The sequence below is a fragment of the Panthera uncia genome, chromosome D1 (genome assembly GCF_023721935.1).
Source record: "Panthera uncia isolate 11264 chromosome D1, Puncia_PCG_1.0, whole genome shotgun sequence".
Lineage (NCBI taxonomy): Eukaryota > Metazoa > Chordata > Mammalia > Carnivora > Felidae > Panthera > Panthera uncia.
In genome coordinates this window covers 85,856,047-85,882,284 of record NC_064808.1, presented here as the reverse complement: position 1 = coordinate 85,882,284, position 26,238 = coordinate 85,856,047, and the positions used below count along the sequence as shown (strand labels likewise).

The 26,238-nt window shown below is 40.4% G+C and overlaps 1 protein-coding gene across 1 annotated transcript in view; it reads right to left on the bottom strand.

Moving 5' to 3' along the window:
• Positions 1 to 25,806, bottom strand: part of ARHGAP32 (Rho GTPase activating protein 32) — a 296,415-nt gene extending 270,609 nt beyond the window's left edge. Inside the window, exon 1 of the mRNA XM_049654455.1 lies at positions 25,502 to 25,806. The gene's annotated coding sequence lies outside the window, so the exon portion shown is untranslated. The remainder of the gene's footprint in view (positions 1 to 25,501) is intronic.
• Between the last annotated feature and the right edge of the window lie 432 nt (positions 25,807 to 26,238).

Below are 26,238 nucleotides of genomic sequence, written 5' to 3'. Positions count from 1 at the left end.
ATACATTCTGCATGATTCCATGTATGTGAAACACAAATACAGGCAAAAACTACTCTATACTGTTAGAAGTCTGGATAGTAATAATCCTCAAGAGCAACAGAGGAACTTCTTTGTTTCCTGACCAGATGCTGGTTACACAGACATGTTGTTTGTGAAAAGCCACAGAGCTATACATGTATACATATGTACTCTCCCCTGTATGTATACTACACATAAGTAAGTTTTAAAAAGGGGGTGTGGGAGGACAATCGCCACAATTAATCTTGGTTTGAGGGAGATCAGGTCATCAGTAAGATTCCCAATACTAACCAATCCAGATGACCCTAACTGTACCAAAACTTCCTGAATCCTCTCCATTCAGAGGGAGCTGTAATAGTTTCAATATAGATTATACAGCCAGATGAAGCCAGGGACTTGAAATGAAAGAGAGGATAAAATGACAGTGGGAAATGCTTGGACAGTTTGAATACTTCCTTGCATTTCCTTCAAACCTCCAGCAGTAACCACTATCCATACAGTTGGTTATCCAGCTGGTTCAATCAAGTCTAAAAGACAGAAATAATCCCCCAAATCCTATGGTCTTCTGGATTTGGAGTTAGATAAATCCCTTGTTAAATTATAACCAGAAGATTCCAAATCTCCTGAAAGCATGTCATAATGGGCATGTAAGTTATTTTATCAGTTAGGAATAATGTTCTGATGTGTACAACAAAAGTCCAAATTACAGTGGCTTAAACAAGATAGGGGTTTACTCTTCTCATGAAATGGAAATTCTGAAAAAGCCACTGGCTGTTGGCCTGGCAGCTAAAGAATATACAGGCTAAAATCTCTGTAAATCTCTCGGGTTTTCTTTAAAAGTCTCAAGAATACTGGTTCAGCTCCAGTTATCATGTCTAATTTCCAGGCAAGAAAAAAAAGAAATGGGTAAAAGAGCTTCCCAAAAACTTCATCCAGACATTTCTGCCTACACCTCACTGACCAAGACTATGTCACATGGCTACCTCAGCTGAAAGGTAGACTAAGAAATTTTTTAGCTAGACACACTTCTACTTGAAGTAAAATTTGCATTGATTAGTAAGGAAAAGGGGAGACTGGATATTAGATAGGCATCAGGAATCTTCTCCCTCTAAGGTGAGTACTTAATGTGCTAATAATGAATCCAGTGTATACTTTAGCAATTTACAAGATGTCCAGACTGTTTTCCTTTCATATTTCCATCATAATCTTTTAAAAATCACCAAAAATCTGAACAAAGTTTTCTAAAACAGTCAGTTCTTAGATGTAGTAAGTTAATAATTAATAAAAAAAAAAACAGTTCTAAAAAAGAAAACCAAGAAAGCAAAAACAAAAACAAAACAGAACTGCTTAAATCCTAAAGACAGCATTTATTTCCTGACAATTTTTTTCAGAATGAACAATGAATTCTCAGTCTGCCCTTTTCTGACCTAAAGCATTATTCACCATTCATCCAAATTAACTTAGCTAACATTTGCAATTTCATAAATTCAAGTAACGTAGCACTTTTCCTCTGATATCCTCTCACTATACTAGGTGTGAAGAATGCTATAATTTAACCAGTATTTCTCATATTCGTCAGCACTCCTTTTTATCTCTTCTTTGCATAAAGTATCCATTTAATGAAATGTGGTGGACTAGTCAAAGAAATGCTTACTTTTGTCCAGTATAGTAAATTCACTATTTCGTGGAAGATTTGAAAAAGGGACTGTTCAATTCAGTAAATGTTACAATTCTACCATGTTCTGTCAAATACAGTCTGTTTTATGCAAGGGTTTAGTTGTTCTCAAAAAACTATCACAGTAGGGGTACCTGGGTGGCTCAATCGGTAGAGTGTGCAACTTTTGATCTTGGGGTCGTGAGCCTGAGCCCCACGTTGAATGTTAAAATATTTTTTAAAAACTATCACATTAAAGTCTAAACTAAGTTCAATACATATCATAGGAAAGACTTTAAAATAAACCAAAGCTAACCTGAATTAAAGATATGTATCAGATAACCTAAGGAAGTTTAATTTTTTTTAATCATAAAAACATTTAAGGATTATCTGATCTACCAGATACAGATCATCTGATGCCTGCAGCTGACTGTTCTGATTCCATTCTCTGGTTTCTTGCAGATTGGATCTGAAAGAGTGCTCCTGTGCAGCTATCTGTACCTTCTATGTCCCTCCTTTTATCCCTATCCAGCTCCTAGCTCCCATTCTCTACCAACCATCTTCCCTGACAGCCAGTTTCCCTTCACAGAAGCAGTGCCCTCCATTCCACAACTCTACCCCCACGGAAGGACTGGTTTAGTCATCCTAGGCATTTTAGGCCTAAAAAGAGAAGAATTTCTGCCAGTTAACTGTTGTACTCCAGAAGAGTAGCTGATTCAAGCGTCAAGGCTAACCCTCCTAAGTAATTTTTCAGATGGAATATAATGAAGAAACTTCTCCAAGTATCAATCATTAAGAATTTATGTTAAACTTCTCATGAATCAGTGTTTTAATACACAAACACATTTTGAAAAGTTACTTAAAAATTACTTTAAAGGGGCATCTGTGTGGCTCAGTCAGTTAAGCGTGTTACTTTGGCTCAGGTCATGATCACGTGGTTTGCGATTTCATGCCCCACATCGGGCTCTGTGCTGACAGCTCGGAGCCTGGAGCCTGCTTGGGACTCTGTGTCTCCCTCTCTCTCTGCCCCTTCCCCACTCACACTCTGTCTCTCTCTCAAAAATAAACAAACATTAAAAAAAATTTTTAATTACTCTAAAAGTCATTTTTCTTATCATAACTGCTATACTCATTTTTCACATCTTTCCCCTTCTCACTCACAAAGTCAAAGCTGCTAATGAAGTCAAGACTCCATCTCAATGGCTCCAGTTAAGCAGTATGATCACAGATCTCTGTAACATATCATAACCTATAAATGTATGGTGCTACATACTGATCAGAAAGAGAGCTACGTAAAAGTATATGAAAAGAAATTCACACATGCTTTATTTATAGGAAGGAGGGACCACCTCAAAGCACATGTACTATTTAATGGTGAATCGGTGCACTGATTTCTTGCTTTATTAATCATGGGCAAAAGAGATATGCAACCATACGAACCAGAGTCAGATTTTCTCCAAAATGATAATAGTAGTACTTATTCCTCAGACTTTTCAAAAACAACAAGTTTGATATAAAACCGTGTTGGGCACCTGGGTGGCTCAGCTGGTTAAGCATCCAACTCTTGATTTTGGCTCATGATCATGGGATCAAGGCCCACATTGGGCTCCAAACCCAGCGTGGAGCTTTCTTGAGATTCTCTCTCTCCCTCTCGCTGTCCCTCTCCCCATTCATGGTTTCTCTTTCTCTGTCTCTCTCTCTCTCTCTCTCTCTCTCTCTCATAAATAAATAAATAAATAAATAAATAAATAAATAAATAAATAAAACGTGTTGTTACTGGAGCCCCAATTTGAACACTAGCTAGTGCAACCAAGAGAAGTAAAGTCAAAGGCTGAGGGACTCTATCTGCAAAAGAGATTACTGTATTTACCTTGGGAGAAAAAAAAAAGTACTACAAATGCCACTATACCTACTTTCTGACACAAAAACAACACTTTTCCTGTGCATTTATTCACTCATTCACTTGACAAATACTTATGGGTTTTACTCTCTGAATAATGTCCAACCTTTAAACAATGTAACAGAAAACTAAGGAATCAGTGTGACCCAGATACAGAAAGGACTTTTCCACCAGTAGAGCTGAAGGAGAGGTTTTAAAAAGATAACAACTGCAAAGGAAGGAACCACAAGCATCTACCAGGCTTGTCAATGCATAAAACAGCAGTAAGTAATGTTGCCGTTTTTGTAAGTGAAGACAGTATTTTTATAGAGACTATCACTTTGAGATATGAATACCTAATCAGATTTAGCTGTGTGGACATAAGATTCTCCTGAGACTAAGAAGAATTTCTTCCAATTAAGTTTTGTTTTGTTTTGTTTTTTGGTTTCTGTTTTTTTGTTTTTCTGGAGTAGGGTCATTCAACAATTCTGTAGAAAGCAAGGAGAAAGCATATCCCAAGTCTACTGGCAGCTTTTCCCATCCTCAAACAATTCCTTGTTCAGATGCACAGCCACAGAAGTTCAAAGGTCACTGACGTCTTTGTACTCACTTCCATGGTAGTTACAAACAAACTTTTGTCCCCATTCCTTCAATGACATGAGCTGCAACGACCACACTGACTGAACTTTTACATCTGAGAGGGCTGCATGTGCATTACTTAACTGAAGGGCCACAGTATTTCATTTACGCTTCCACCATAAATTATTAAATCTCTTTTGTGAAACAAAATAATTTATTTACCTGGGCATAAATGATGTTGATTCTAGCCAAACACAAAAGACATCACTGGCCATAAATGGTCTTGTGATTTCTTGTCATATTTAACATACTTATTATTCTGTAAAGCTTTCACTGACTTTGCTTTTCAGGATTTTCTCATCCTTATTGTCCTTCTCTATTTTAAATCATACATGATAAAATGTAAAGAAATATATTATGGGATTTTATAAAGTTATACAGCTAAAAGTTCTTAAAATCTAACAATAAATATGCTTACATGAGAGATCTCAAAGTTATAAAATTTACTTTAAAATAGAAAAGAGCCTAAAGAATATATTTAGGATAAATAATACAAATATATAATAACTTAGAATAAAAGTAATTTTATCTTTGTACATTTTAATAACTCTATGCATAAAAATAATATATTAAATTGTTAAAACTGTCCATTTAAGCCACCAATTTTTAAATAAATTCCCATTACTTTCATGTGCTAATAGCAACCTCCAAAACCTATTCTAGGACAACAAAACACTGTTATTTTAGCTGAACAATCAAAAAATAATTACCCCCTCCCCAAAATTAACCAATAAGTAATCAAAAAAGGGACTACATAAGCATCTTTGAAATAAATTTTTCTACCAGCAGAGCTAAGTACAAGGACACAAACTGAAACAAGATGCAGAGGACTTTGCTGGTACCAAGATAAGAGACTGCGTCCTCCACACAGGAAGCTTTCCAGAATTGTTTCTAACTAAGGCAAATGCTTCCAGAAGGCTCACAATACAACTTAACATTTACTGAGCCACCAAATCTGTGCTAAACATGATCCTCTTCAGAGAAAATGGGTCCAATCTCAGATTTTTTATTTTCATGAGCACACAGTGCAAAGGAAGACAGCTGAAAGAAGCAAAAAGAAATCACATAGCAAAGATTATAGGAATAGTGTCAAAATTACAGAAATATTGTCAAAATTGAGCATGAGGTGGCTCTGAACAGGGCTAAACAGAAGAAAAAGTCACTCCAGATTTTGCATAAAAGTAACTCAGAAATATTTCCAAACCACTAGTGAAGTGCCTTTATAGGGCTCACTTAACCAAGAGGTTTTTGTCTACTTCTAGCGTACATATCCCTGAAACGCTACGAACATATTTTTCATATCACTAATCTAGCTAAGACTGATCTGAAAATTTTCTAAAACTGTTTTCCTGCTTCTGAACTTCCCTTCCTACCTTCTAGAGATTAATCTATAACAGAATAGCTCTAGCTACCTGAATTTAGTTCTACGTGCTAATGCCAGGGCCCTAATTTTGAAGAAACAGTGCTGCTAAAAGAAAAAGCCAGTAATAACCCAACTCTCCTATGCTAAAGAAGCGGGGATGAGCAATTCACCAAATAGTTTTCACGACATAAACAAATAAATGTATGAAAACTGCTTCCTACCAGAAGCAAATTTTTGACACGGCAATTTGTTCTATTAATCAAGGAATTTAGACTCAAAACATCTCACTAAATGATCCCCAGAATATTAATAGTGCAGTGGGGAAAAAAAGGCAAACTGACTGGGTGACTCAGTCAGTTAAGCGTCTGACTCTTGGTTTCCTCTCAGGTCGTGATTTTATGGATTTGTTGGTTTGAGCCCCCATCAGGCTCTGCACTGACAGTGCAGGGCCTGCTTGGGATTCTCTCTCTTTCCCTCTCTCTCTGCCCCTCCCCAACTTGCACTGTCTCTTTCTCTCTCAAAATAAACAAACAAACAAAAAAAAGGCAAACTAAATACAGTTGACCCATGAACAGTGCAGGGGTTGGGGCACAGACTGCCCCATCCCCCACAGTTCAAAATCCACGCATAACTTTGACTCCCCAAAAACCTAATAGTCTACTGTTGCCCAAAAGCATTACCAATAACGTAAACAGTTGTACACATATTTTAGGGGCACCTGGGGGGCTCAGTCAGTTAAGCGTGTGACTCTTGGTTTCAGCTCAGGTTCTGATCTCATGGTCGGTGAATTCAAGCCCCGTATCGGGCTCCACGCTCACAGTGCAGAGCTTGCTTAGGTCTCTCTCTCTCTCTCACTCTCACTCTCACTCTCCCACTCTCTCTGCCCCACCTCTGTTCATGCTCTCTCTCTCAAAAATAAACTTGAAAACAAAAACAATTTTGTACATTATACACTGTATTCTTACAATAAAGTAAGCTAGAGAAAAGAAAATGTCACTAGGAAAATCAAAAGAAGTGGTGCCTAAGTGGCTCAGTTGGTTAGGCGACTGATTTCGGCTCAGGTCATGATCTCACAGTTCATGGGTTTGAGGCCTGCATCAGGCTCCATGCTGATGGTGCAGAGCCTGCTTGGGATTCTTGTTCTCTCCTCTCTCTCTGGCCCTCCCCTGCTCATGCTTTCTCTCTCTCTCAAAATAAATAAATAAATATATATATACATATATTATATATATATATATATACACACACACACATAATATATATATACAATTTATATTACATACATAAGTAATTTATATTATATACATATAACTCATATGTATATATGTATATACAAAGAAAATCAAAAGGAAGAGAAAATACATTTACAGTACTGTAGATACTTTTAGTGGACAAAATCTGCCTATAGATGGGCCGGGCAGGGACAGGCAGCAGTAGCAGCAGCAAGGCCAGGCCCTGGGATGGAGATGGTCTGCAGCCTGGTGGCCTCGGGTCAGTGGCAGCCACCTGGTGTGTGTGCTGGCAGCAACAGCATCCTGGAGGTGCAGTACAGCCACCCCATCTGCCTGGAGGTGTACCACTGGCCTGAGGCCATCTGCAGCTCTGGCCACACTTGAGGGTCAGGGACAGCAGGGGCATGACTGCCTGCACAGCACCATCCCTGCCCCCTGGGTATCTTCTCGCACTTCAGCCCTGCCCCCATGCCTGCCCGCCCAGGGTGCCCCACCCAGCCACCCCTGCAGCGGCATCCTACAGCCCTGTCTGGTCCAGGCCCTGGGGACTGCTAAGGTCTCAGAGGGCATCTCCATATACTCAGAGGCCAAAAGGTACAACCTCCTCTGGGCCAGACACATTCAAATCCATCCGTGGAGACTGGGGTGGGCAGCTATAAACGCTGTGGCTTCTGCTATCAACTCTCAAAAAATCCACATCTAACTGGACCTGCACAGTTCAAACCTATGTTGTTCAAGGGTCAACCATATGTTAGAATCTTATTTACCAGGAAATTACTAGAAATGATAAATATAAATTCCTTTTACTATTTTCCTAAAATTTTTTTAAATGTTTATTTTTGAGAGAGAGACAGAGTGCAAACAGGGAAGGGCAGAGAGAGAGAGGGAGACACAGAATTGGAAGCAGGCTCCAGCTCTGAGCTGTCATTACAGAGCCCTACACGGGGCTTGAACTCATGAACCATGAGATCATGACCTGAGCCGAAGTCAGACACTTAACCAACTGAGCCACGCAGGTGCCCCTCCTTTTACTATCTTTGTGGGAAGGAAAAACCTTCAAATTCTTATGAGTTTTATAACTAAACTTACAGATATTTATGTTTGGCCATTACCAAATCACCATATGCTAAATGAAAATGGAACTTTATATAAATGGAGAAATAATGTCTGCCCCTCAAACACAAATTAAGAGAAAATATGGATATTGGGCAAAATGTTCAGTAACAATATTTACTAATGAAAGAAGAAATCAGGCATGCTAGACATAAACTACAATAGAATTAAAACATAGGCTTTGAATTTTTCCTCAACCTCTAAAAAAGTTTGTACTATATTATACTTAAAACTATTCTAGCCCTCATGTTCTTTTTTTTTTCATTTCTAACAATATGAAGAGCATAACCAAAGGCCCTGCTTTTTATTCTCTACAAATCCACTTCTAATAGATAGGTAGCAAATATCTACTAAATTAATGCTATTAATTTAACTCAACTTACAAATAAAGAGCTGTTAAATCTAGCAAAAGCTACTGTTTAAAATTGTTTCAAAATACGGTTTTAGGGGCACCTGAGTGGCTCAGTGAGTTGAGCATCCGATTCTTAATTTCAGCTCAGGTCATGATCCCAGGGTCACAAGATCAAGCCCCACATCAGGCTCCATGCTGAGCATAGAGAGCCTACTTAAGATTCTCTCTCCCTCTCACTCTCACGCTCTCCAGAAGAGAAGAGAAGAGAAGAGAAGAGAAGAGAAGAGAGAAGAGAAGAGAAGAGAAAAGAAATATAAAATAAAATAAAATAAAATAAAATAAAATAAAATCATATGGTTTTATGTACTTTGGTTAAGGTTTTAAAATGTCAGGTCAGAATGTATCCCAAGAGAGAATAAATAGCTGAACATACATGTGGGAACCTGTTTGTTTTCCCAAATGAGTCAACAACAAAGGCAGTTATTGTACACTAAAAAGAAATATACCAAAAAAGTAAACATAAATATATAATATTCCAAATATATTTTTTTTCTAAAAAAAGAAAAAACATTTTTAAAATCTAATTTAAAAAAGGGCAGAAGGGGATGCCTTGAGCAGAGCTTTAGGCGTTCTGCAAACATCTGATTTCAAGGTGTTCCTGTAAGTACATGATTACCTATTTTTAAAACTATAACAGGCACAAATTTAAAAAAAAATTTTTTTATTCTTTATTTATTTTGGAGAGAGAGAGACAATGAGACAGAGTGTGAGTGGGGGAGGAACAGACAGAGAGGGAGGCACAGAATTTGAAGCGAGATCCAGGCTCTGAGCTGTCAGCACAGAACCCGACATGGGGCTTGAACTCACGAACTGCAAGATCATGACCCCAAGCCAAAGTCAGACGCTTAACCAACTGAGCCACCCAGGTGGCCCTCAGGCACAAATTTTTAAAACCATAACACACACATGTTTTCAACACACTGGAAACCACAAATGCATGAACTTGTGTTATCATCCACTAGCTAAAATGGGTAAATATTATACATTTTCAGATGAATATATACTAACAAAATACTAATTAACAGTAGAAACACTGAAGGTCCATCTAAGATTTTGCTTTAGGAAAATAGGAGTTTTGTTGCTAAGAGTTTCAAAATCACTGGCTTAGTGCATAGAGTTGAAAACCTATCAGAACTGGGGTGCACAGTTACTGATACTTATTCTCCTACCACATAAAAAAGACCTCACAACCCTAAAAACCTCTTTCATCTTACTGTACCAAATATAAATTACTTCAGGGTTAATTCTTTAAAAAAAAGTGTTAATACTGTATCAGTCACACGTCTATGTCAATCACCTCATCTACAAAAATAGTATAAATACCCACATATTTGGTCAAATGATTTTCAACAACGGTGCCAAGACCATTCAATGCGGAAAGGGCAGTCTTTTCAACATGGTATTGGGAAAACTGGATGTCCATATGCAAAAAAAAAAAAAAAATGAAATCTTGGACCCTTATACTATACAGAAAAATTAACTCAAACAGGATCAAAGATCCACAGAAAAGAGCTAAAATTATAAAACTCTAGAAGAGCACATAAGGAAAAAACATCGTAACACTTAATTGTTGGTGACTTCTTAGATATGACACCAAAAGGACAAGGCAACAAAACACAAAATCGATAAGCTAGACTTCATCAAAATTAAAAACTTTCTGTGCATCAAAAGACACTATTAACAAAGTGAAAAGGCAACCCACAGAATGGTAGAACATATCTGAAATCATGTATCTGGTAAGAGACTGATACCCAGAATGTATTTTAAAAACTCCAACGACTCAACAACAACATAAACCCAAATAAAAAACGGGCCAAGAACCTGAATCGATAGCTCTCCAAAAACTGATACACAAATGGGCAACAAGCATATGAAAAAATACTCAGTATCACTATCATTAGGCAAATGCGAATCAAAACCACAATGAGATACCACTTCATATCCATTAGGATGGCTACTAGCAAAAAAATAAAAATAATAGAAACTAACAAGTGCCGATGAGGATGTGGAAAAAAAACTGCCATGCTGGGTACTGCCGGTAGGAACGTAAAGTGGTACAGCTGCTGTAGAAAAGGTATGGCAGTTCCTCAAAAAATTAAAAACCGAATTACCATAGGAACCAGCAATTCTACTTCTTGGTACATATCTCAAGGGCTAAAAGCAGAATCTCAGAGATGTCTGCACACTCCTGCTCACAGCAGCGGTGTTCACAATAACCAGGAGGCGGAAGCAACCCAAGTGTCCGTCGATGAACAAGTGCACAAACAAAATGCGGTAGATACATACAGCGTGGTATTACTCAGCCTATAAAAGGAAGGAAATCTTGTCACATGCTACAGTATGGATGAAACTTACGGACGTTATGCTAAGGGAAACAAGTCTGCCATGAAAAGAAAACACTGTATGATTTCACTTATATGAGGCAACTAACGTAGTCATTATTCATAGAGACAGAAAGTAAAATGGGGGTTTACCAGGGGCTGTGAGGAGGGAGAAATGAGTTGTGGTCTAATGGGCACAGAGAATTAGTTTTGAAAGAGGTAAAAGTTTTGGAGATGTTTCACAACAATGCAAATATACTTAACACTACTGAACTGAGCATCTAAAAATGGTTAGGATGGCAAATTTTGTTATGTAAATTTTACAATAAAAAAATTAGTATGAGTAACTACTTCATGAGGCAACTGTGATGATTAAACCAATAATACATGCAAGGGGCTTAGGAATAGTTCCTGGCATGTCAATAATACTTAAATAATGTTGGCAGTTGATAACATAAGACAGATATTTACCACTGAGTGAAACCAAATCCTGAACTGAGGATTATAAAGAAGAGCTCCTTGAAAAACAAGCAAGAGTAGTAAGTCCAGTAGGCACAGGGAACCTCTTATTCCTGGTTGGTGAGAGGTATACAATGAAATTCAAGTGTAAGGAGGTGGGATCAGCAATCTAGATCAAAGGAACACAAACTCAAGTCTGGGAAAGTTACTGCGAAGAAACTGGGAAAAGTGCTATGGTGACATTCTGGTCATATCTTGAAACTCAAAACCCAGCAAAAAGACAATACTTATATCAGAATGCCAAGCAACCATTCCTTCAAATGTGTGCGTTAAGCCACAAGTACAACTCCTCAAAAATTATCCTGGCTAGTGAGTTAGTACACAAAAGTCAGCTTAGTTGCTCATGCTTCTTCACAAGCTTGTTTCTTCCCCCATCAAAAGTTCTAACAGAAATAAGCATTAAAACATTAAAAAAAAAAAAATCTAACCTTCACCACTCAGAAAACTCTTTTAGATTAAATCTCAGATTTTCTAGAATTGAAATGGATAAACATCATGCTCTCCTCTCACTGACCACCTGCTTCCAAGTAGGGAGGCAGACAGATTAAGAAAATGGGCTGTGAGGGTGTCTGGGTGGCTCAGTTGGTTGAACATCCAACTTTGGCTCAGGTCATGATCTCAGGATTGGGGGTTCAACCCCCACATTGGGCTCACTGTTGTCAGCACAGAGCCCGCTTAGGATCTTCTGTCCTCCTCTCTCTCTGCCCTTCCCTTGCTTGTGCTCTCTCTCTCTCTCAAAAGTAAACATTTTAAAAGAGAAAAAGAATATGGACTGTGGAGGCAGAAGGAGCTTCATATCACTCATACATCCTAATACCTATCATCATAATAGTCAGCTGAATACAAAAGCACCTACATATTCAAAGTAAAACCTGGACTACTTAAAACACTTAGAGCACGGTTTCTTAACCTCAGCACTATTGACATTTAGACCAGATAATTCTTAGGGGGAGGAGAGAATATGTGCATGAGTAACATTAGAGAATTAGTTATTCTAAATATAAAAACATAAATCTGGGGGGCACCTGACTAGCTCGGCCCGTGGAGCATATAATTCTTGATCTCGGGGTTGTAAGTCTGAGCCCCACATTGGGTGGAGAGATCACTTAAAAAATAAAATCTTTAGGGGTGCCTGGGTGGCTCAGTCGGTTAAGCAGCCAACTTTGGCTCAGGTCACGATCTCATGGTTCGTGAGTTCGAGACTCACATTGGGCTCTGTGCTGACAGCTCAGAGGCTGGAGCCTGCTTTGGATTGTGTAGGTGTGCGCCCCTCCCCCACTCACTCTCTCTCAAAAAAACGAATAAATGTTAAAAAAAATTTTTTTTTAATAAAATAAAATAAAATCTTTAGGGGCACCTGGGTGACCCAGTCAGTTAAGCATCTGACTCCTGATTTCAGTGCAGGTCATGATCTCACCATCATGGGATCAAGCCCCACATCAGGCTCTGCACTGGGCATGGAGCCTCCTTAAGATCCTCTCTCTCCCTCTACCAACTTGTGGTCTCTAAGAATCTACCACTTTAAGTAAACCTCTAATATTCAAAACAAAATCTTTAAAAAAATAAAAATAAAATCTTTAAAAAAACAAAGAGTATAAATCTGGGAAACATCCCTTTCCCAGCCCAAATTAAATGTTTAGAAGTCATTTCCCGATACACATAGAGTAGCACTGAAGAAAACTTTGAGGTCAAGCACACCTAGACTTGAATTCTGAATCAATCCACCATTTCATTGGGTAACCTGAGCAAAGGGCCATGTTTTTTTAAGATTAAAATAACTTTTGTAAAGATCAATACAAAATAGGTACTAAATAAAAAGAGTAATAAATTTAGTTTTAAGTGCTAGCACTTTTTTTTATCATAACTGCTTAATGAAAGAAATATTTCTAAGATGCACTGTACATTTTCCTGCCTTAATGTAATCTAACCTTTTATAAACAACTCATGGCAACCCTTCTGAACAAACATCACTGTAGTAACTGCAGCTGACCCTTGAACAATGCAGGAGTTAAGGGTGCCTTACCTTTTGATTAGATACAACTTTTGACTCCCCAAAAACTTAACTGCTAATGGCCTACTACTGACCAGAAGTCTTACCAATAACACAGAGTCAATTAATATACATTTCGTGTGTTATATGTATTATATGGTGTATTCTTCTAATAAACTTGAAAAAAATGTTATTAAGAAAATCGTAAGAAAAATATGTTCACAGTATTGTACTGTATTTATTTTTTAAATCTGCACATAAGTGGACCTGCACAGTTCAAACCCATGTGGTCCAAGAGTCAGCCATAAATATGACACTAATTAGGGACAAGAGCTATCAAAATGAATACAGAGAATCAAGGTTCAAAATCATGTGATCAATTAAATAGCCAAAGGAAAAACAAAAAACAAACAAACAAAAAAAACTACTTCTTCATGGGATTAAATGTAAAACAGTCTTTAGGTTAAAAAGTATCAACAAAGGCAGACGACCTAACAGAAGTTGGAATAGAAAAACTCTAAAAGAATGTAATTGCCTGCATGCCCTAAATGAACCAGAAGTGATAGGCTGTCCAAAAAAAATAGATTAAAGCCAATTTGGGTTAGTAGAGAGAATATACCAAAATAAGAGTCAGAAGAATGGAGTCCTATTTTCGACGCCCTACTTGACTGAGAATATGTGGCTAGATTAAGCCATGTAACCTACATCTACAGCCTCCTTAATAAGAAAGGTACAAACCTACTGTGACACCTCCGACGTTGTCAAGCAAACCAAATAATGTTATAAAAAATGTTAAAGCTATATGCAAAACACTTTATACTATGAGACCTGCATAGTTACCACCCATCAGTCTAGAGCAGGGTTTCCCAATCTTTTTCACTTATGCCACGTACAGAAAACGATAGTACCAGTACAGACTACTGAGGCAAATGGGCCATGCTGCTAGTGGCCAATAATGATCAGCCTAGAAGCCCTTACCACTCTGTCACTGATCATCCTCTGTAAGGATTCAGGAAATCAGTCTGTCTGGCCCACCTGTAACAGATCCAAAGCACTGTCTGGCACACTGGTTAAGAAGTTCTAATTAAAACAACACGTCTAATGTGGAGCACTGTTAAGAGGGAATGTAACACTTTCCACAATAGCCAGCTGTGGCAAACAATAAAGACCAAAGTGGGACTGTGATAGAACAGTACTACCTTGGACCTAAGAAATCAGAACCCCCATTCTAGGCCTGCATCCTTGGAGGGCCATGCACTGGCCTCCTGCTGGCCACACCCTTGACCATGAGGCCAGTTACACTCAGGGCCTAAAAGTATACACAACTGAAGTCGACACACCCCAGCCTCCTCTTACCCAGGACCCCAGAATCTCCTGTTTAGTGGTCTGCTCAGGCCTCTTCTCCAAGTTGGTCCTCCCAAGGGCAGATGATTCGACTATTAGTATTTACAGCCCCAGGCCCAAGAGATGGTCAAAAGGTTGCTATGTGGGGCGCCTGGCTGGCTCAGTTGGGAGAGCACGTGACTCTCGATCATGGGGTCTTGAGTGTGAGCCCACATTGGGTGTAGAGATTACTATAAATAAATAAATAAACTTTAAAGAAAAAAAGTTGCTGTGTGAAAGGTATGTGGTGATGTATAGGCTGTAAGTCCACACATGTGCAAGTACAAAGTCCCTCATGCAAGGAACCTGGGATGAAAAGAGGAGGTCAGGTTAGAAGTTCGTTCTTCACACTTCAGTATGTTATAGAGTGAAACACAGAGGAGTCTGAGAATTCCCTGTTTGACTCTGATTTTAGGTCATTATGAAGTTTTATTTATAAAGGTAGGCAACAGAACATCTTTATCAGCAAGGTCGATTTGTAACTTGTAAATTTTTAGACATATGGCATATGGACTTTCTTTTGGATTCTTGCCATGAGTCCCAGAAATGTTAGGGATGGGCCTGGAAGAGAATCTGAATCCCTTGTCATATGAGGAATAGTTGAAGAAAAGTAGTACATTTAGCCTGGAAAGAAAAAATGCTGGTGGGAAGATAAAAGAACCAGCCATTTTTCACATGACAGCTAAAGAGCTATCATGTGAAAAATAAAGCAGATCTGTGTTGTGTTGAAAATGCAAGGACACAGGTCACGATCTCGCGGTCCGTGAGTTCGAGCCCCGCGTCAGGCTCTGGGCTGATGGCTCGGAGCCTGGAGCCTGTTTCCGATTCTGTGTCTCCCTCTCTCTGCCCCTCCCCCGTTCATGCTCTGTCTCTCTCTGTCCCAAAAATAAATAAAAAACGTTGAAAAAAAAAATTTAAAAAAAAAAAAAAAAGAAAATGCAAGGACGTACATTCCATTTTAACATAATGAGTAATTTTTAAACAAGAAAAACTCTTTTTAAAAAGAGTTGGGCAGTCATATAACTGAGTTTTCAGACACTACAAACACAGAAGTAGAGGGCAGATGATTATTTTCCAAGGAATTCTGATTTTGGAGAAGGCCAAGACCACATTTTCCCTAGAAGCCTATGTAACTGCAATATTCAATAATCCTATGAACATGGAGCTTATGAAGTATGCAGAGACAACTGGTAAGAAACATGAGGCAAAGTGAAAGAAAGCTTAACCTGAGATAACCCTTCTGTCTTAAAAGTCCCTGCTGTCTGCTTACTCTTGTCATGTGCCTCCTCACAAAAAGAGAGGTAAATTCCTCTGTTCTACAAAAGAAGGAACATATCTCAACATAATAAAGGCCATACATGACACACCCACAGCTAACATCATACTGGAAGTCCTGGCTAGAGCTATCAGGCAAGAAAAAGAAAACAAGGTATCAGAATTGGAAAGGAAGAAGTTATCTCTAGACTTAATCAAAAACCGTTAGATCTAATCAACTAATTCAGTAAAGTTGCAGGATACAAAATCATTAGACAAAAATCAGTAGCTTTTCTATACACTAACAACAAAATTTCTGAAAAAGAAATAAATCAATTCCACTTATAATAACACCAAAACAATAAAGTACTGGGGCACCTGGGTGGCTCAGTCAGTTTAAGTGTCTGACTTAGGCTCAGGTCATAATCTCATGGTTTGCAAGTTCAAGTGCCACATCGGGCTCTGTGCTGACAGCTCTGAGCCCACAGCCTGCTTCGGATTCTGTGTCTCTCCCTCTCTCTGGCCCTCCCCTGCTTGCGCTCTGTCTCTCTCTCTCTCTCTCTCTCTCTCTCTCAAAAATAAATACGCATTTAAAAAAAAATTTTTTAACAATGAAATACTTACACATAAATTTTACTAAGAAGGTGAAAGATCTCTCACTGAAAACTATAAGACACTGATGAAAGAAATCAAAAGACACAAATAAATGGAAAGGTAGCCCATGGACTGGAAGAATACTGTTAAAATATCAATACTACCAAAAGCCATTTTTAGATTCAAAGCAATCCTTATCAAGATTCTAAAAGCATGTTTTACAGTAGCAGGCAAAACACCCCTGAAATTTATATGAAACCACAAAAGATCTCAAAGAGCCAAAGAAATCTCCTACGAAAGAAGAACAAAAAAGGAGGTATCACACTTCCTAATTTCAAGCTATACTGTAAAGCTATAGTCACCATAGTAATCTAAAGCACAAGCAACAAAATCAAAAATAAACAAATGAGACTACAAAACTAAAAAGCTTCTACACAGCAAAAGAAACGATCAAAGTAAAGACAGAAATGAAAAAATATATTTACAAAGCATATATATGATAAGGGGTAATATCCAAAACATAAAAAACTTGTACAACTCAATAGCAAGCAAGCAAATAAATGACCCAGTTAAAAAATGGGCAAAGTCCCTGAACAGACATTTCTCCAAAGAAGATCTATGAAAGGCCAACAAGTACATGAACATGTTCAACATCAGTAGTCACTAAGGAAATGCAAATTAAAACCACACCTACGAAATCTTACCTCACACCTATTCAAACGGCCACCATCAAATAGATAAGAGATTACAAATGCTGGCCTGGATGTGGAGAAAAGGGAGCCCTTGTACACTGCTGGTGGGACTGCAAGCTGGGATAGCCACTATGAACAACCGTGTGGGATCCTCAAAAAAACTAAAACAGCACTACCATATGATCCAGCAATTCCACTTCTGGGAACAGATCCAAAGGTAACAAAAACACTAGCTGCAAAAGATATCTGTACCCCCACATTCACTGCAGCATTATTTATAATAACCAAGACATGGAAACAACTTAAGTGTCTATCAATAGATGAATGGATAAAAAAGCTGTGGTGTATGTATACGATGCAGTATTATTCAGCCATTTAAAACAACAACAACAACAACAACAAGGAAACTCACCAGTGGCAACAACATGGATGGACCTCAAGGGCATTATGCTAAATGAAATAAGTAAGAGAAAGACAAATACTCTAAGATCTCAGCTATATGTAAAATATTTGAAAAATTACATTACATTTAAAAGCCCCAAACTCATAGAAAGAGAAAATTTTTGGTTGCTGGAGGTGGGAATGGGGGGGAAGGAGAAATTGAAGGAAGGTGGTAAAAAGTACAAACTTCTAGTTATAAGATAAATAAGTACTAGGGATGTCACGCAAACAGGACAACAACAGCCGACACTGCTGTGGGATATATCGGGAAGATGTTCCTAAAAGAGAGCTTTTTTTTTCTTTTCTTTTTATTATGTCTATATGAGATGAATGTTAGCTGAACCTATTGTGGTAATCATTTCACAACATACATAAACCAAAACGTCATGCTGTATTTAGTTTAAGCCTAAACTAATACAATGATGTCAATTATTTCTCAATAAAACTGGGGGAAAAAAACAATTTCAGTAGAGTGCTCAAATGGATCAGGCCAAAGAAGAGAATATGGGCAGCCTAGGTGGCTCAGTTGATTAAGCATCTGACTTCGGCTCTGGTCAGGATCTCACAGTTAGTGAGTTCAAGCCCTGCATTGGGCTCTGCACTGGTGATGCAAAGTCTGCTTGGGATTCTCTCTCTCTCTGCCCCTTCCCCACTTGCATTCTCTCTCTCTCAAAATAAATAAATACACTTAAAAAGAAAAATAAGAGAATAAGTGGTGAGAAAGTAGACACAGCCAATATAAACAATTGTTGCTGCAAAGCGATCAAAGAAATTGGGCGACAGCTGAAATGAATCATAAGGTGGAGGAGAGGGTAATGTAGAGAAATGACATATTCAGTTAAGGTATTAGTGGCTCAAACAAGATAGAATTTTATTCCTCTCTCACTTAACCATCCGAAGATAAATGAGTAGTTCAAGGCTAGTAGATGGCTCTGCTCCACGAGATCATCCAAAGATTCGTATTATTGATCCTTCTCCCACTAAATGTTGCTCTCACCTGTAATGGTAACATGCATCAGCACCACACTGTCCTCAGCAAAAGGGGGAAAGAGGAAGTAGAAGGAAACTAGCTTCCTAAGGCCATTACCCAGAAATCACACACATCACTTCTGGTCACATCCATTTAGCCAAAACCTAGTCAGATGGCCACACCTAGCTATAAGAGAGGAAATGTAGTCTAGCTGGGCAGTCATGTGCCCAGATAAAACTTGAGGGTCCTGTTACTGAAAGGGAGCCACAAACAATGGCATTTGGTGAATGATTAATCATTGCTACTGCAAGTAATATGAAGCATGCCAGCATAGAAAAAGAGATGATCCAGTAAGGAGAGAATAATTTAGGGAAGAAAATAAGTGCAGAAGCGAAGGTCTTAAGAAGGCAGAAATGAAGGAGATCCAAGGCACAAATTTATTGCCGCAGAAGCAGGGACCCTTGTGTCTTGCCACTTCTCACATGCTTGACTTTTCAGAAGAAAAGTTGTCCCTTGAATGCATTTCCAGGAAGTTTAAGTAATTCTTTCCCAGAGTCTAGTAAATCAAGCTATTACACAGAATGAGCGTAAAAATCTGGCCTGGAATGAGCAATTCACATGGGTTGTCTCCTGACAGGCTGAGTCAAACAGTTGCTTCTCTGTCAAAGAGATGACGACCAAGTTTTAGAGCGGGAGGGAGTCTACAAGACTCATTTTACAAATGTTCAAGACCACAAAGTATCCTCTCCAATAGTACATCCCCAAGACCTCAAATTGCCACATCAAGGATCATCCCACTTTCTGCCTAATCTTTTATAATATTCTTTTTCATAATAGTTATCTTCCCAATGAAATGAACACTTCCTGAGAGACTCAATGCCACCTTTTTTAATATCTATTTTGCACTTTATCTAGCAGGATGCAAAATACATAGTATGCACTCAATGGATACTTTTCAGTTCATTGATAAAAGAGATTTGGTTCCCCTCATCCTACTGGAGCCACCATTGCTACTGAATCTGGAAGACCACCAAATATAAAGCAACTAATAAGGACTGTCATGTTTTACTTGGGTAGGTCAATGCAAACTGGGCAAGTGCAAGAGAATGGGTCCTATTTTTTTCAAAAAATTAGAGAATCAAGGAATTTTTAAACAAGAAAGGCTATCAGAGACCCCTAGTCTGACCCCTCACTTCAGAAATAAGGAAAATACGGTTCAGAGACAGGAATTACTTGTCCAGAGTCACAGACTGTTTATAGCAGAGCCAGACAAGAACCCAAGTCCTCTGACTTCGAGTTGAAATCTCCTTCTTTGTTAAAGGTTACTTCATTTTTTGGTCTGTGTTTAATACACTGGGAAATATAGTGAACTTCACATAATACGTTCTTCAAAACTGTTGAAAATGCTACTCATCTTAAAGTCTTTTGGGGCGCCCAGATGGTTCAGTTGGTTGAGCGTCTGACTCTTGATTTTGGCTCAGATCGTGATCTCAAGGCCATGGGACCAAGCCCCACATCAGGCTCCATGCCCTCTCTCCCTCTGCCCCTCTCCCCCACTCACACGCTCTTTCTCTCTCTGAAATAATAAATGAATGAATGTGTGAGTGAATGAATGAATGTCTTTTTACCGCACATCTCTCCAAAGAGGAACAGGATTTAATATTTCCATCCTACACACACAGTAATAAAAACAGTGAAGATCAAGCCTTGCCCAAGATTACAAGGCTGAACCCCAGATAATAAAGATTTTACTATTTAAAGGCAAAGAAACAGAATACCTGCTTTAGAATTCTTACCCAGGAAAAGGTGCTTTTCTTTTCTGATAGAGACAACATAAACATATCATAACACTTCCATAATGCACGGGTCATGCATGCTTTTCCTCTCGATGCTTTCCAACCTCTACAACCTCCAATACTAATGTACATTATAATCCACAGTATAAAATAAGGTACTAAATGGATATATGACTGTAAGTCAAATAATAAGATCTCTCTGAAAACCAGAATTCTACTTCTACTCTGAACACTCTGGTCCATATATTTGTTATGGGAAATGAAACCAAACACCTTATTTATTTCTCATTTCCTTTTACCTTCCTTTTATCTCCTTTCAATACCAGGCCCCCTTGTCCAGGAATACTGTGAAACTGCATCTATTTTATCAGATCTTTATATTTTACTACCTTGGCGAATATTTGCTCTCAAACTTCATCTCTCTAGATAGTCAATCTCTGGTTGTTTTTTCTGTTTTAACCTCAAGAGGAAATACTGAGGTGCTACAAACAGAAGCCTGAACTTCACTTTTCCAGGTACTGCTGCTCTCCAGTTTTATCGGAGAGCCCCTCTGCTTCCATCCCCCTTTCCTACCAAGGACAGTGTGGGAATATCAATGTCCTCCCTTATCTCCCTTGGATCATCCCATTGCACTTAAGCATCATTCAAGGCAGAAACTGCACATTTGTAGGAATGCAAGAGCCACAATGACCCCAATTCTATTTTGTTCAACTCAGTCAGAACAATGACCTTTATTTGCTCACTCTTAATTTGGTATTCATGTTAAATAAACCAGCACTTGAAGTTGAGAAGCACATCCAATTTCTCAATTGTAAGATAATTTAAACCAAATTAGGCTTCAAAAAACAGCCTAATAGCAAAGCCTCTAGACAATAAACTAGGTCTACCTTTAGAAAAAAAATATCAAGGGGCACCTGGGTGGCTCAGTCGGTTGAGTGTCCGACTTCGGCTCTGGTCATGTTCTCGCAGTTCGTGGGTTTGAGCCCTGCATCGGGCTCTGTGCTGACAGCTCAGAGCCTGGAGCCTGCTTGGGACTCTGTGTCTCCCTCTCTCTCTGCCCCTCCCTCACTCATGTTCTGTCTTTCTCTGTCTCCCAAAAATAAATAAAAGTTAAAAAAATTTCAGAATAAAATATTAAGTTTTATTATTTCAACTCTGAACAGGATGTTAATAGGGATGCTAATGCAAATCATAAGGAAAATTTAGAGTGTCGTATACATGTAAGAAAAGTTATCTAACACCCTGGCCTCATTAAGATAGGTTTTTCTCACCTATCTCGAGAGAGAGAGAGAGAGAAAGAAAGAAAGAGAATACCAGTACCAAATGAGAAGTGGTATTTAACTTCAGTTTGCAACATAGAACAGTATCAGGGAATGGTCAAAAACCAGGATCTCCAAAAAACAGCTGACCTTTCTTTCCATCCATTCTTAATCATCTAAATAAGCAAGTGATTAATAAAACTACAGTACAATATATGGGAAATTTCTCAAGTTATTCCAATTATCAGTTGTGAACTAAACTAATGGTTTCAGTGAAGGAGAAAATTCTGTAATGAGCAGCATACCACCCAGGAAAACAACTCTATAATACAGGGGCAAAGGTGGCCTACGATATTTCAGGCATAGTGTTTAGCCACCACCATCATAATCATCGCTAACTCACTGAGTGCTTACTATATGCTTATACTGTGTTAAGCACTGACAAGTGCCACTTCATCTGATCAACAGTACAACTTCTAAGACAGATTCTAGTGTCACTGTGAATGAAGGAGGTAACTGAGGCACCAAGACATTAGTCTGCCCTGGATCAAAGTTTGTAAGCATCACAGCTGGCATTCGAACATAAGACTACATGGCTCCAAAGCAGAAATTAGAGTCTTTCAAGGGGTCTTAACCCCTGTAATGTTATGACAGGAAATAAGGCATATGCTAAGTAAAGCAAAAATTTCCAAGTCCTAAATCAGGGGTTGGCAAACTTTTTCAGTAAAGGGCCAGAAAATAAATATTTTAGGCTTTGCCAGCCATACTGTCTCTGCTGCAAGAACTCTGCTGTTGCACTGCCAATGTAGCCACACACAATACATAAACAAATGAGCAAGACTGTGTTCCAATAAAACTGTATTTATGGACACTGATATTTGAATGTCATATAACTTGTACACATTATGAAATGTCTTTTGATTTTTTTTCCTATTATTTAAAATTTTTTAAATCATTCTTAGCTCATAGGCCATACAAAAAACAAACTGTGGGCCACATTTGGCCTACAGACTGAATTCTGCCAACTTCTATAATAAATGAGGCAGACAAATATAAAATATTTTTTTACTCAACCCTCTTCTCACAAATCCTAACTTGTAACTTCTTTCAGAATTTAGGCACCTGGGTGGCTCAGTCAGTGAAGCATCTGACTGTTGACTTCGGCTCAGGCCATGATCTCACGGTTTGTGGGATCGAGCCCCACATCAGGCTCTGCACTGACAGCAAGGAGTCTGCTTGGAATTACCTCATTCCCCCTCTCTCTGTCCCATGCACACACACTCTTGCTCTCGCTCTCTCTGTCTCTCTCTCTCAAAATAAACATTTAAAAAAATAAAATAAAGAAGCTTAAGTCTCAATAAGCTTGACATCTGTCCCAGAATAATCAAAATTTCCAAAGAATCCAAAACTATAGGTACTACGTATGGATTTCCTAAGAATGAGAAAGAATCACAAAATTTTGGAAGTGGAAGAAATCTAACACATTCTCATTCCTCATGCACATTTTCTAAAATTGATGTTAACATACTGAAAACAATTAAATAGTAAATTTATACGTAATAACAGTAATACCTTACGTCTATAAAATATTTTACAAAGCAGTTTCACATTCTCTCATCTCATCCTTCACAACAACTCTGTAAGGAAGACAATGCGAGCCCCCTCATCTCTGTTTTATACCTAAGGAAAACAAGCTCGGAAATGTAAATAACTTTCCCAAAGAAGGAACCAGGCCACACAGCTACTAAGCGGCAGAATTGCAACCATGACCTGATTTCAAGGCCTGCTGTCTCTTAACTACTTCCATGGACATCAGGTTTCATGTTAACAGGTGAAATCCTAAATTCTCAACAATATTAACCATTATCTATAAATACAACATAATACAACCTTTAAAATACATTGAACAACATTCATCTTGTTCCATTTTTCCTCTGCCACCACAGTCTTCCGAAGAAAACAGGTGCTACTCCTTGACATTTGTTAAATGCATTTACAGTCAACAGTGAATCTATATATACTGTGCAGACAATATACCCAGGCCAGCTGGGAAAGGGGAAACACTGCTGAATAAGACATCTAAAGACAGAATAAGAGAAAGAGAATGGGAGGTGGAGATGAATGTATTGCCATTAAAGTCTCACCCAACTGATGACTGGAATATGATGTGGGGGTTGGGAAAAGAAAATAAAAGGAACATAACAACTGGAATTCAAACCAACATCAAAGACTCTAACGACAGTTGAACCTGCCTGGCTGCTTCCTAGTCACTCCCTCGAAAACAAAACAGTTATATAACCGGGGAAGGTTCTTCCAACTAACATTTCCTCTCTGGCCCACTTACACTTTATCGCCCACCTCAATGTGCACGACCATACAGTAAACTGGGCCTCCACGCCAGCTATGGCAGGACAAGTCTCTGTCCAAAGTGCTGCTTTATTCCATGGGCTGCTTATAGGGACGATGGTATGAAGAAGACACGGTTCCAAACTCACCCCATTCTAGAGACTTGTTCTATAAAGAATCACCACATATCCAATTTTAGGAATGAAGGAGATACCAGATATTCCTGTAAATGGACATTAAAACACCATAATGTCTCATCTTCACGAACAGCCCTAATGAAAAGAATTCATACCAATGAATACTTGAAAACTCTGAGGTCATGTTGTGGCAGCAGTTAGGCTTCTATTTTCTTCACTCTCAAGTCCAAGGAGCAAATAACTAGACTCCGAGTTAGATGTCAATTTACACCATAAGGAAAAATATACTAAAGAATTATAACCATCACTCCCCAAACATATTACAACAAATCCTATTACTGAATCAAACTAGCATATTATCTGGACTCTAACAGCCACTGTCCTCCAGTTCCATATGCTTTTTCTTCTTCCAATATAAATATGAATATGGACAACATTTAGAAAGGCAACCAGTGTATCAGAAGTTATTCCCATTCAGACGGACTTGAAAGGTCTAAATCTGTGCCAAATAAAACTCTGAAAGAATGGAAAATAAAAGAGATGCTGACAACAATGCAATGTGGCTCAGCTGCCAGCTACCCACGTAGCATCACGCACTGCCCCAAGCACTTTAAAAGCAGATTGCAATTCTGCATGGAGATCAAAATTATAATTATCCAAATTCTATTTCCTAAAAGATAACTACTAAACTGCATCCCAAGCATCCTGCTGTGAGTCTTCTCCCCTCCACCTTCTTTAAGATTCAGCAACAGAAGGTTAAGTTATCAAGGGTCCAGAAGTAGACTAAAGCTACGACTTCAGGTTTGACTTTCCCTCCCTACCGATACTTGTGATCTATTTGCGAAAACCTTTCCCATATTTACTCAAGTCAACAAAATGAGAAAGGCCCAATACGGTGAGCTCGGGACGGGGGCTGGGGAGGGCACTAAGTCACCAGTTTCGTCCAATATGTAGAGGCAACTTCAGCCAATTAGAAAGATGAGAGGGAAAACTCCAAGGGAGTCCCTGTGAGCAGAGACGGCTCGCCCAGCCTGCCCCACGCACACCGGGGGGCGGGCACCGCGAGGTCGCCCGTGGGCAGCAGCGGAGGGAAACGCTCCAGCGGCGGCTCCTCTGGGAGCGCCCGTGTCCCCAGAGGCCCCACTCAGCTATTCCCTGGGAGTCACGGCTCCTGCTTGACTTGAGCCTCAGCCGCGAAGCACTGCAGCAGGCCAGAAATCCGTCCGAACCCCTGGTCCGCCCAGGCCGGGGGGGTGGGGGGGGGGGGGGGGGGGGTGGGGATTCGAGCGCGGGGGGGGGGGGGCGGGGGGGGGGGGCGGGGCGGGGGGGTCCGGGGGAAACCCGAGATGGTCTTCTAAGAACATTCGATCCGGAACCTTTACTTTAAAAAGAATTTATTCTAAAAAGGCAAGCAAGGCCCCCGCAGCTTTCCCTGCGGCGCCTCCCCACGTCACCCGAGCCCCCGGCCCTCCCGCGGCCCCCGCCTTACCGAGCCCCGCGGCCCCGCCGCGCCGCCGCGGCGTCGCTGCGCCCCGCTCGCCGCTCCGTGTCTGCCCTCCGCGGGCGCCGGGCCCGACGCCCTCCTCCTCCTCCTCGCCGCCGCCGCCGAGCACTGCCCGCGCCACGGAGCCTAGCGCCTAGCCGCCGAGGGCAGCCGCCGGGGCTCGGCCGGGCGCCCCCCGCGCCAGCGCCTCATCCCGCCTCGCCGCCCCGTCAGGCTCGGGGGCGGGGACGCCGGGCTCCGGGCCGCGGCCTCAGAGTCCCCACCTCCGACACGCACCGCGCTCGCCCTCCCCCGGCGGAGTCGGCCCCGGGGACGCGGTCCTGAGGTGCCCGAGCCCCCCACCCCGACGCCTTCGGGCCGCCCCCGCCCCGTTCGCCGGCGCGCGCCCAGCCGGAGCCCGCCGCCGGCCCAGCCTCCGCCTCCTCCGCTCCGCCTCCTCCTGCACCCGCGACGCCCGCAGCGGGGAGAAGAGGCGCGCCGCCGCGGCCGCGGGCACGAGCACGCGCGAGGAGGGCGGGCGGAGCGCGCGCGCGGCCGAGGGCGGCGGGGGCGCGCCCAGGCCTCGCCTGCTGTTGTCCCGGGAGCGCACGTGCACTGCGGGGGGGCGGCGAGGGGCGCGTGGCTCGCTTTCCCCGGGGGCGCGAGGGCCGGCGGGGAGCTGGAAGGGGGCTGAGATGCTTGCTGCCGTAGGGATTCGGACGTAGTGTGATGCCTCGGCTTCT